The sequence below is a fragment of the Ylistrum balloti genome, unplaced genomic scaffold, assembly GCF_031769215.1.
Source record: "Ylistrum balloti isolate Yb309-2 unplaced genomic scaffold, AGI_CSIRO_Ybal_v1 Utg369780, whole genome shotgun sequence".
NCBI lineage: Eukaryota > Metazoa > Mollusca > Bivalvia > Pectinida > Pectinidae > Ylistrum > Ylistrum balloti.
Window position 1 is genome coordinate 497,581 of NW_026781969.1, and position 9,409 is coordinate 506,989.

Genomic DNA, 9,409 nt, shown 5'->3' on the forward strand with positions numbered 1-9,409 from the left:
AATGAAGGTGTGCATGCCTTGCATGCATAATTGATCAATATTGGAATGGATATATTTTCAGTGAATATCGATAAATATTTTGTGTTGGTGGTGAATGATTGATGTATTTTACGATAATAAAGCATACGTTCATCTTCACGAGTCTCTCCAAGTTTTTTTTTAATTCAATGCCTCTGCACGTTATTTGAACACGTATAATCAAGATGGACAACTTTTTGTTACAGTGTTTTCATATTGTTCATGCTCTCATTTTCCAATCCCTCCTGGGAGACTAAAAAATCAGTAGAGGAAAACCATACATCAATAACCTAGATCTGGTTAATACCCTTGAATGATTAAGATTCGTGTACGCTTTAGATATTAAGCACGAAATAAACTTATTGCTAATTATACTTCATAAAATTTGTTTAGATGTAATGTTCAAATTAGAAACTAAATTTGGATAAGACCAGAAAGACATTCAAAACGAAGAGAACATGCAGAATATCAAAGGATCACTTAGTTATTCGTAACCTTGGTTATATATGTACACATGTATATTAACGCCTACATAGACTAAACCAATGACGTCTGCAGTTGAGAAGAGGTACAACATGTTATATAGCGTAAACACTTAGAGGTCTAGAAAACGCTATGGATCATTCACACCTACAAACACCAGACTGAGGTTTGCTCAAAAGTTAGAGTTAACCAGTGGAACATTTAAAGAGTTGATACTAAACAACAAGAGTATTTAATACAAAATTAACTTACAAAATATACAAATCTGACCTGTCTAAACAAACCTACACGGCTCGAAATGATAAGGATTGTTTCTGATTTTTTTTTTTAAATTCATATTTAAAAATCTTCACTAACCACTGGTTATCTCTAATCTGTCTTTGAATTACTAGGACCTGGTCAACAAAGTAGATGAGTCACTTAGGTACTCTATAATTCCGGATACGTGGTATTCATTCCTTGAATGATTTTTTTCCCGAACAAATGAAACACCAATTAATAGCAGTTTCCAACATAAATTCATGGAATCAAATATCATCTTGCTGATGATGATGATGATGATGATGATGATGATTATGGTGGTGATGATGATGATGATGATGATACAACTTAATCAAGATTATGGTGATGTGTGAGTGAGCATATTGTATGTTGTATGTTTGATGATGTTTTGTTGATGTAATTGTTATGTACATTAAAAACTCTTGAAAAATAAAAAAATAAAAAAAAAAAAAAAAAAAAAAATATCATCTTGCACATATTTCATCCTTCTTAATCTCATCATGGATAGGTACAAAGTAATGAATTCGTTCTGAACTAGGGAATTTAGTACAATTGTCTGAACATGTGTAGACACCGATTAAATGGATACAAACGAACCACGACACCTGTTTATTCTTAGTGTACTCTGTAAACACTACATTACCTTACTATGGTTATGTAGTTGCGTAAGGCTCCTGATTACAGACGATATTAAATTTTTATGGTGATACCCACACTATCGATACTTAATACCGTCCTTTCCTCTGGGATCAATACAGAAATACTATGCGTTGCATAGATACAAGATATTCTCAGTCTTGTTTTTCTCGTATTGTAAACCCATTTCACCATAAATCGCAGCCTTGTGGAAAATTAGAAACCTTTCTGGAAGACGTATCTTGTAAACAAGAAGTCGTTTTACTTTAAAAGTAATGCTATACCAGTAAAAATTACCTAACGTGAATTTCCATTTAAAAAGTGATTTATATTACGAGTCAAGATATTTCTAAAAAAAAGCCTTACTGATATTATAAGTATGTGAAGAGACTTGAATCACGTATCAAATTGAAACTAATATACATGTCAGATTTTTTTTTTTTATTATTTGATCGAATATCCCGGCAAATGTTTTGGAAATAGTATACTTCCACATCAAACTTGAAGTCATTTCTGTTCTATATCTGCTGTCTCCATTGTTACGTCACATTGCCATTTATAGGTGTCGCCATTTCACTATCTAAAACCCGATGTCACAATATGTTTTTTCATGCATATGTATAGTAATTGAATTTTAAGCCAAGCCATTTATTACGATGTGGAAACCGTTATGTTGACCACATTTTGTTGATATAACAACAGATTGTAATTTATCAAGATCGTGGGTGAAACATTAAATATAAGTTTGTAAATGAATTATACACATAAAATAATGAGGGTGCGAGGTCATACAGGTCAATAGTAAATACATGTGACACATTATCCAGACGATACTCTTCATTTTTTCTCTATACTGCCGATTTTTATCCACATATAAACCGCATCGGTTTATTAGCCACACACCCGACAACCGAGGAAAAAAACTACGGCTTAAAACTAGGAAAACATGGTAATACCATGGACTTAGAATAGAAAGATAGGTAACTGTCGTTTAACGAAAAATAAAATATAATTAATTGTTCTTTTGACATTTCTTTCTACATTTTCTACTAAGGTGGAGACTTTAATAGAGTATCGTTCTCACAATGGGAGGTAGATGTGTCTTAAGGAAAGACATTAAAGCCAATAAATCTGATAGAGATATGACTTCCCCAGCACAACTGGTTGTTTGATGTTTTAAAAGCAGATGGCAATACCTTTACTGATAACCAAGAGATTGGTAAGTGCGCTAAGTGGTTTAAGAATTATCAGAAAAGAAGGCCCACTACCTGAAGGTCAAAATGTTGGTGTTGATGATGACGATACATGGCGGAACATTCCGCTATTATCCATTTATTTTAGGGCCAGTGTCCATACGCAAAATGCACACTATGCATGAAGAACTTCAATCAAAACTTGACCATAATGCTTAAGCGCACAAACACCAACTTATCTTTCATCACAAGCTGTGGTGTTCTTTGTCCTCAGGTGTTTATTCACATCATATCATATCTCATAACGTTGAAATCCGCACTGATGAAAGAGAAATGTTGACTTCCCAGCTATCTTGCAGTCCAAGGGAAATCACGAATGATCTCTTGGATAAATATTTGCTCTCAAAGGAGGAATCGTCTTCTACTCTTCTCTGGATGATGCAGAATGTTAAGCCAGGATTGGTTGGACAAATACATAGTTTCTAAGAATTATTTCTTATTTTACGCTCCAAAACACGAGGGCGCACTACTGTTGTTCTGGGTAAAAATGAAGATGACATATCATGGAAACAGTGTTCAACTCTTTCTAACATGTAAATTTCCACTATGTCGAAAACATTTCATTTCATAGTACAAGCATTAGAAATAATCTTTGTTTCTTGGACGTGAACATCTTACAAGAGGAAATATTCTGGAGCAAAACATTGTATTCTCAGAAGCATTTCTTGGCCAGCTGGCGACTGTAATACTTGACGGTATATATATCATTATTCCTGAGAGTTCTGATCTGCTCTAGAGAATCTTCTATTGTGGCCATACGAAGCAAAGGTATTTGAAATTCATAAGCATAACACTGCCTGATGGTTACATTCTGAACACAGGAGGACTTTTTTCCTGGAAGCGATAATGATACAAAGATAACAAAAGCAACCATGGATAGTTTTTCCTGGCTGGAGAAAGATGACAACGTCGTTGTTGATCGAATGTTTTAGGACGTTTTGATAGATTTGGAATCATGTGGCAGGACAACAAATATGCCATCTTATCTAGAATTTGGGCAGACTCAACATGACGACCTAACAGCTTACCTTGATAGATCCTTAAGTAAATTCAGATTGGTAATGGAGTCATAAAAGGGACGATTCAAGCAGTTGCTGTTTTTCAAAATATATCTGCCTCCAACTATTTTCTTGGTGTCATCGGGGCACTCTTTAGAATAGTAACAGCCTGCCTCAATTGAATCCAAAGGATAGGGGGCTGACTGCCAAAATGAAAGTGCAACAATTTAGTTTTAGTTTTGCGGATAATTGTGACTTGCCAAAGTTAGACATGGAATACCTTCGGGCAAAATATCATTGACAGCTGGCTACATAAGTGAAGACCTAAGTGAAGATAGTACTTACAAGATCTGGATCTATCGGTATTCTCGAGGCATTGTACGATGTCAGATCCGCTCGCAGTGTAAAGTACAATGTTTGGATCAATTCAGTAAATGATTATTATTGCCGTTTCCCTACTGGACTGAGAAACATGGGGGTATGTGCCCACGTAGCCAGTATACTGTATTATTCAGGATAGTACATATATTTGGAAACCAGTAAGCCTTTGCATCCAAAAGTCAACAGGTTTAAGACAAACCTCAAGTAATGTAGACTTCAATACCCACCGCCATCTTCATGGCATTAGGTATGGTCGATTTGGACAATTGGAAATACATTATTGTACGATGTAGACCAACACTGACATTGAAAATCAGATTCTAGGACGAAGAAGCCTTTTTGCATTTTGGTGGTTTAATATGTAAACCAATTTAAATTTATTATTTAGCATTCTTGTTAAACATTTATGTAGCAGTTGTAAGAACATTTAACTTGTGTAGTTATCAGGGAACATGACGGCGATTTCGAAAGTTGAAATTTCACTTAAACGGGTTATGAGTGTTGGTGATAATCTTTTTGTACTTATAAAAACAATGTGTATACATTTTGTTTCAGACCATTTCACAATAATTACGTCCAAAACAGAATTTCCCTTCATTCGTTTTTTCTTTAAAAATATATAAAGCAAAATTGGCAATTAATTTAAATTACTTTGCACAACAGTCCTAAGTATCTTTTTGAGCAATTTATTGTCTACAGTTTGAAGATGTTTTTAGCACATACTTACGAATGGACTCCAAAGGGAAGTTGGACTCTCGACCTGCAGAAATGTTTTCTTAATGTAAAAGGAGCTTGTTCCTTCTTGTTCTTTCTTAAAATTCACCACATTTTTATCTCCTGTTCCTGACGTTTTCAAACCTTGCTTTGCATATATGATATCTAACATGTTATCATCAGCATGTTCATGTTTAGTTTTCTTTTTGAGAAAAAAAAAAAGGCCCAGATGTTGTTGCATTCCCCCTCCCTAAAAATGTTTATGTACATGTTTGGACTTAAATGACTATTTGACTACAGAAGCTACCAAAAGCACGTACAAGCTATTGTATTTGCTTCATAGGTCATTTTGAAACCCCGTCATTGTATGAAACGTTTGTTGTAAACTGAAAAAAATAAACAAAGTTTGCATAAATTTCACGCAGCTAACATTAACTGTTGCTTTCATAGTATAAAAACTGGAGGAACATATGCACATCCCAATTTTAGAAGACAATTCTTGTAGATATATGATTATCTTCACCAATATTATCTTTTAATTGATTATTCATATATCTAAATTAAACTCTTAAACACATGAAAATTGTTTTGATTATGAAAAATGAATTACCTTAGAATTTTATATACCCCTATAAGGGTAAAATGGTACAACAAAGGACAAAAATACAACTTAAAGACAAATGTACCGCTGAATGAAATGATAAACAATAAGTGGGAAGACAAAACTGTACAAAGGACAAAACATACAACAGAGTGGAAAAGTAAAACTGTACAACAAAGGACAAAATGTATATGTGAGTGGAAGGGTTAACCTGCACAACAAAGACATATATTTACAGGTGAGTGAAATGATAAACCAATGAGTGGAAAGTAAAACCTGTACAAAAAAGACAAAATGTACAACAGAGTGGAAAAGTAAAACTGTACAACAAAGGACAAAATGTACAAGTGAGTGGAAGGAAAAACCGTTTCAACAAAGAACAAAATTTACAACTTTAATATAAGATTTTATAAAAAAAAAAAAAAAAAAAAATGGATATAGTAGATACTGGTTAACCGTCTAATTGTTTATTCAGACTTACTATGTTAATATACCTGTCTTAGATAGAACTCCTGTCTAGATACATTGCTGATTAATGTCGATTCATCTGCTATGGTTGGATTGAAAAAGGCCATTTTGTTCTAATTTAACATGAAGGTAGAACACACCCTTATTAAAGTGTACCTAGTATAAATGACCCACAAATAGTTTCATTACGTTTGGTAAATCCGTTGTCCTTACCATATTTTTAATCTTAATAATTAGTTTTCGTTGTTTTGTCAATTTCTTTCTGTTTCCTTAAAGAAAAAAAAAACATTTGATCAAGACCACTTGATGATGACTGAAGGAGTCAGTGATACATGACTCGCCACCCAGCGACTGGTCTGTCGAAGCTCCTTTCTCATGAATGGATTCCTGTTTTGTCTACCGTCTGCTGACTTGTGTTTTTCGAATTATCCCACAATTGGCGCTTGACTTGAATAAAGCACCTGTCATTCATATTATTTCATCATTGACTATCATTACTTGGTGTGTAGCAATCTAAACATACCCGCTGGACTGATGTCTCATTCTTCATTTCATCACTAAACATTTATCTGAAAAGTGACTGTTCTACTCAGGAATGGATCTGAGCTGTCAATGACGTCACGCCACACCAGTTCTTATACAAAGTGAATATATATTTCATGAAATTCTTAAAGTGAAACATTTATGTTTGTATCTTATGTTTTGTAACGCTGCGCGGATTCAATCAGTTTGAAATCAGCCTAAAAAATCCTATCGCAGCTGTATCAAAATTACTTATGGTATTCTTGGCTGCCAAATATAACTTCAGCATATAAAATTGAGAACAAACGTTAATTTATTAATACATAACGATACATTCTGTTTTATAGATTATATTTATTATCATATGGACAGAACGAGAACTTTTTCCTTTTTATGAAATCATTTAGAATCGATATCAATATTGATATTTGAATTGTTTTACATAGCTGGAGAAAAAAACTTGTAACGGTTAATGTGGTCTACGCTTCCCCTAATACATGTATCTCAAAACATCCACACATGTAAATCTGTGCAGTTCGTATCATCACGATTTTCACAACAGTCGCGCAGGAAATGTAGAAGCAAACTGTCGCATCTAAAGTTTAAGAAATAGTCTATAGATTTCATAGGGCATATCACAATGATCATATCTACTTTGATATCAGAGGAAAGATTGAACACCAATTACACTAAAGAAGTACTGAGCAGGAAGTTTGAGTCCATAAGAGGCTAAAACCAAGCGCAGGTAACAAACATATTGGGAATATTTCAATTTGGTATGAGACTTTCAAAATTGAAAAAAAGGGAAAATACTTTAATTACACATTATCATGCTGCTTTTTTATACAGATTTTTCGATATTAATTGCAATATTCAATTTCATGACGTTGAACAGATAACATACATGTACAATCACAGCTTCGACAGTTTCATATTAAGATTTCATATCAAAAAATATCTTTCTAGCCACACTAGTATGTATGTTACGAATGGTCAGTTTTACAGAACAATATAGATGGCAGATTGGCGATAGACTTATGATACAACGGTATATATCAAATACATCGTGCCATATAAATAATGATAATAAATGGTATCTAACTATAAACATTGATAGGGTTTGATTTCTCTATCAAACAAACAATGGTGATAAAGAAGTAAAGCAATCGTTTATTAAGTACAATATAGAATATAAATTTAATCAGAGTAACGAACGTAGATTTTGACATTCTTAAAGAAATGTCAATCTAATAACTAACTATAAGGGTGGGTTATAAATCTCAAACAAACCTCCTATTTTAGCATTATTTGTATGATGGTAATGGATAATGTATTTATATATATATATATATATATATATATAATAAGTAATTATAGCATTATTGCTTTGAAACAGATATTGGTGTTCATCCCCAGTACTGTTTTAAATAGAAACTCGATTGTTACGTGGTATACCAATTCATCTACCAGTTTCGATGGGTAATTTCTGTATTCCCTACCTGAAGTGTTTCGAGTCCAATCAAACCTGGAACGCTCGTCAACATGTCCGGTTAGGTTCAGACGCTGCATTAACCGAGATCTAACAGAATGGCTGACATTTAAGTACTTGCCTGTATGCCATACCACCTTTTACCAAGAGGCTAGTCTTCTTTCAGTTTTCGTCAATTTTCGACTTGTCATTTTCAAATTCAGTATGAACACATGTACGATTTACCATTGATTCACGAAAAACGCTGCTTTAGGTGGCAAAGCAAACTTATAATTTGTTGGAGTATGGGCACCCCGTTTTAATATATGGGTTATCGTTAAGTTGCATGCATTGCTTGTTGGCATACAAGACCGAACACAAAAGGAGACGTCTCAAGAAATATACTAAGATTTATGTTTACAAAAGATAACACGTTTTTATTGTTTTTTTTTCATACTGTAATTGATGGTCCATTAAGTGTGGCCTAGTGCATACATGTATATTTGTGAAAGTACATTTACTCATGTTTCTCGAGTTTATACGACAATAGTAATGAAAACAAAACAGTCACACGTTAAATTTATATGAAACCGATGAAAAAGCAGAGGATATCTTATGTTTCGTTACATTGGTTCTTTAATAGAAGATAGCATTATACATACAGCGTAATCCTATTAAAGTGATATATCCCGCCTGTTATGTTTCCCTCTCCTCGTCACAATGCTATGAAACTGCAGAAAATGGTGCCAAACGCTAATTATATGTTGAAATATTTTCCCACGAGTTGAAAATGTCTTTCGTTATATCCTTCTGGTACTACTATTAAAGATAAATACTATTTGATATTTTATTTCTGTGCTAAAAAGACAAAAAATAAATAGTCGTTATCCCGCATATGAAAATAGGGTGAATGCATCAGCCAATATACATTTTCAATGTTTCCGGCCAATACCGGTAATCTTCAGTTGCCTCCTTGGTGTCAAAGTTGTATGCCAATAGCATCACTGTCGAGTCCTGGAAGGACAGAGAATTTACTTAGTTTTTGGCAACAGTGATTGAATTCTAATGTATTCATTTGAGTGTCGTTTTGTACACGGAGAAAGTAGGTAAGGTATCGAAGACTGATTAGAAGACCTCCTGGCAGGTCACCTACATTAATAATACAGTTCTTGTTCCTAATCTTCTCCTCGCCTTTTTCTGTGGGAGGTTTATCAGCAGATTCGTGTCGTCGTTCGTGTGTCTATAATCAGTACATGATATCTACTCTCGAACGCCACCTTGTTGGTGCTTTCATACGACTTGGAATTGACAATATTAAACTCGTGTGAGAACGCAATTGTTCGCAGGCCTTAGTTTATCTGACCTAATCCTTACATGTCTGAACACCAAAGCCTTGGCCTCGCTCCAACGCGACACGAACATGACAGGAATACAGATTCGCCGTCAGGGACAATTCATCGTATGCTGGTTATTTTTATTATTATACGGGTTGAGACGTCAACAAATAACTTTGATATTGCATACTAAACAGTCTGATGCTTTAAAAAGGAAATGTCTGAATGTACCGAATACCTGTTATTGATTT